The sequence below is a fragment of the Mirounga angustirostris genome, unplaced genomic scaffold (assembly GCF_029215605.1).
Source record: "Mirounga angustirostris isolate CCGP_5_RB_7025 unplaced genomic scaffold, mMirAng1.0.hap1 SCAF_14, whole genome shotgun sequence".
In the NCBI taxonomy this organism is placed as follows: domain Eukaryota; kingdom Metazoa; phylum Chordata; class Mammalia; order Carnivora; family Phocidae; genus Mirounga; species Mirounga angustirostris.
The window spans coordinates 74,738,155-74,742,318 of record NW_026991722.1 but is presented as its reverse complement, the minus strand read 5'-3'; the positions used below and the strand labels follow the sequence as shown (position 1 = coordinate 74,742,318).

Here is a 4,164-nt window from a genome sequence, read left to right as displayed (position 1 = left end):
TCTTGCCACCCACTTTTTGTGATTCTCAAAGGGGGCCCGCTCTCCTTTCTTTAAGACCAAAAAAAAAAAAAAAAAAAAAGGAGAATGGAGTGATTTGGTTTTAGCATTTCCAAAGTGTAACGGACTCCTAATGAGGTTGTCCTGGCAAAGTGGATGGAGAAATGAAGCTGATTTTGCTCGGCCCCTCCCTAGGGGTCCAGAGTGGGCAGAGCCACACGTGGACCCTGTGTCACATCAGGCAGGAGGCAGAAAACGGCAGCTGCCAAAGGCAAAGTCAAGTGACCCTCAACATCTGAATGGAGGGTGCTCGCTTCGGCAGTGCGTTTACTACAAATGATGCAGAGAAGGTCAGTGTGGGCCCTGCATGGGGATGACACGCAAATTCACGAGGCGTTCCATGTTTGAAAAAAAAAAATCGGGATGGAGGCAGGTGATAAAATCACACCATGGGGGTCCAAAAATATCAAGACAAGTGAAAGGAAGGGCTGGTGAAACGTGGCACTTGGAAAGACCTGGTGAGCACTTTTTAAAATCTGAGCTATCCGTGGGCTCAGGTTTGGGTTTGGTTGGCCATGCCTCAACCTTATGCTAGTCCTAAACGAAAAATAACCAAGGCCCCCAGGTCCCCTTCCCTTGTGCTGGAGATGTGCTCACCCAGCACGGCAGGATGGAGAAATGGGTTTTACTGGTGAGGAGAAGTGGGGAGGGAAGACAGGGGCCCAGGGCAAAGGATCAGGTAGGAGAGGCCCCCAGAAGCTCTTCATAAGGTTAATTTCTGAGAAGAAAACTAGTGAGAATCCAACAATAGTAAGGTCTGCCACTTAAAGGCAGACAGGTCATGATAGATGTGTAGCTGGGGTGACTGTGAACTTCAGTCAGGGCCTGACCTCTACCCAGCCTTCTGGTCTCCTTGTACTTGGCACCTGGGGTCTCGCCACCATGGACAACCCAAGGAAGCTGCACTTAGCAGCTACCCTCTACTTAGGCTCCTTCATGTGTACCAACAAACAGAGGGATGGCTGCCAGGGTATTGACAAAAGAAGACCCCTCCACAACAGGAATTTGGTGATATTTATATGGCATTAGGCAGGGGAGGACAGGGACATGGTCTCCTGGTCAGTTTCCCAGCTGCCGCAGAGCTGTGCCTGCATAATCAGAAGTAAAAACATCTCAGGCCTCTGCAGCCACTTTCCAGGCTCCCCGTAAGAGCTTCTGATTACCAACGGGGTGTCTCAGATCTTTCGATAACAGGAAAAGAGGTATCTTAGGAGCTGCTAGATGGAAACATTCCAGGCCCTGGGATCTGGTTTCTCGATCTGCAAAACATTTTAATAGTGGTAACATGAAAGCTACCATTTTAACATTTTTAAGTGTAAGTTCATTTGCACTGTTGTGCAACCATCACCACTGTCCTAGATCTGCAAAAAAAAATTTTTAAGATTTTATTTTTATTGGGGCGCCTGGGTGGCTCAGTCATTAAGCGTCTGCCTTCGGCTCAGGTCATGATCCCAGGGTCCTGGGATCGAGCCCCACATCGGGCTCCCTGCTTAGCGGGAAGCCTGCTTCTCCCTCTCCCACTCCCCCTGCTTGTGTTCCTTCTCTTGTTGTGTCTCTCTCTGTCAAATAAATAAATAAATTCTTACCAAAAAAGATTTTATTTTTATTTACTTGACAGAGAGAGCGTGAGAGAGCACAAGCATTCCATTCCATTCCACTTTTTTTTCAGGCTCCACCATCCCTACCACCTAGCAATGATTTCTGGGCCCATCCAAATCCGAACCAGCTTCACAAACGTCTGTTTCCAAAGTTCCCTTCCCCCAAACTGACTCATCCCTTCTGGTGTCCCTGGATGATTGCATATTTAATATCTAAGTGAAAAGGAAGAATTGAAAGGTTGAGTGTTAAAGGTTTTCAGCCTTGCTGTAGGCAGTTCCATAAATGGAAAGGCTTCCAGAGAATGACAACATGGGGAAATCTCTCTGGTCTGGAGCACCTAGGAGGCTGTAAGAAAATAAGTTGAGAAAAACTGTTGGGGGGAACTCAAGAGAGCAGAGAGGGATGGAGGAACAGATGGGAAGGGTGATGACACCTATATGCTCTTGATTCTCACATCTTTATTTATCTTTATCTACAGCTCTAACCTCTCCTTGGAACACCAGACTCCTACATGTAGCTCCTAATGGACAGTTCCTCCTATGTGTCCAACAGGCACCTCACACTTCACACAGACAAAGCTGAACTGAACTCTTCATTTGACCCACCTTACCTAAATTGATCTTTCCTAACTCAGTACATGACAAAAATATGAAAGTCATCCTTTCAGAATGGCTGAAACAATCTTGAAAAGGAAAACCAAAGTTAGAAGACTCGAAGTTTTTTTTTTTTAATAAAGATTTTTATTTTTTTGACAGAGAGAGAGACAGCGAGAGAGGGAACAGAAGCAGGGGGAGCGGGAGAGGGAGAAGCAGGCTTCCCACTGAGCAGGGAGCCCGATGCGGGGCTCGATGTCAGGACCCTGGGATCATGACCTGAGCCAAAGGCACTTAATCACTGAGCCACCCAGGCGCCCCAAAAGACTCGAAGTTCTTGATTTCAAAACTTACTCCATAAATCACAGTAATCAAGACAGTGTGGTACTGGCATAACGATATATATAGAACAGACAGATCAATGGAATAGAATTGAAAATCCAGAAATAAACTGTCACAATTATGGTCAATTGATTTTCAACAAGGGTGCTAAGACAATTCAATGACGGGGGTGGGGAATGAATGGTCTTTGGTGCTGGGACAAATGGGTACACACATGCAGAATGCTGAGGTTGGATCTCTTCCTTACATCATATATAAAAATTAACCAAAAATGAATCATAGACCTAAATATAAGAACTGAAACTACTGAAGACTTTTAGAAGAATACAAGAGTAAATCTCTGTGCCTTTTTCCCCCTAAGTTTATTTATGTTTTTTTTTTAGTAATCTCTACGCCCAATGTGGGGCTTGAACTCACGACCCCGAGATCAAGAGTCACATGCTCTTCCAACTGAGCCAGCCAGGAGCTCCAATCTTTGTGCCTTTGGGTTAGGCAAAAACCTTCTTAGATACAATACCAAAAATACAAGTGTCAAAAGAAGAAATAGATAATTGGACTTCATTGAAATTACAAACCTTCAAAGGACACCATGAAGAAAGTGAAAAAGGCAACCCACAGAAGAAGAGAAAATATTTGTAAGCCACATGTCTGACAAGGGACTTGTAGTCAGAATACATAAATAACTCTTACAACTCAACAATAACCAGACAACCCAATTTAAAAATGGACAAAGGATCTGAATAGACATTAATCCAAAGAAGATATGGCCAATAAACACATGAAAATTAGCCCCCAGGGAAATGCCAACAAAACCACAATGAGATACTACTTCACACATAGTAGGTTGACTCTCATAAGAAGGTGGGCAATAACAACATCCTTTTCTCCAGCATCCTTGGTGAGGATGTGGAGAAACTGGCACCTCCATACTTTGCTGGTGTAAAATGATGCAGCTGATATGAAAAAGTTGCCGGTTCCACAAAATGTTAAACATAGAGTTTGCCATGTGACTCAGCCATTCTACTCCAAGGTATATGCCCGAGAGCTGAAAACATGTCTATACAAAAACTTGTATATGAATGTTTACAATAGCATTATCCGTAACAACCAAAAAGTGGAAATAACCCAAATGCCCATCAACTGATGAATGGATAAGCAAAATATAGTGTATTTATACAATGGAATATTATTCAGTCATTAAAAAAGAATGAAGCAGGAAGGAAGTTCCGACACATGAATGATAAGGTTCTTGAGGTTATCATGCTAAATGAAACAAACCAGTCACAAAAGGACAAATACTGTATAATTCCACTTACATGAGGTACCTGGAGTAGTCAAATTCCAAGAGACAAAGTAGAATTGTGGTTGCCAGAGGCCGAGAAAAAGGGAGAACGGGAAACTGTTGTTTAATGGGAATAGAGTTTAGTTTTACAAGATGAAGAGAGTTCTGGAGATTGGTTGCACAACAATGAGAATGTACTGAAAATACTGAAATGTACACTTAAAAATGATTAAGATGGTATATTTTATGTTATGTATATTTTTCCACAATTAAAAAAAAGGGGGGATAAAG

At 43.1% G+C, this 4,164-nt stretch overlaps 1 pseudogene; it reads left to right on the top strand.

The window, feature by feature from the left end:
* The first annotated feature begins 305 nt into the window (after positions 1-305).
* On the top strand, positions 306-405 carry LOC123853322 (U6 spliceosomal RNA; annotated as a pseudogene).
* The last annotated feature ends 3,759 nt before the right edge of the window (positions 406-4,164 follow it).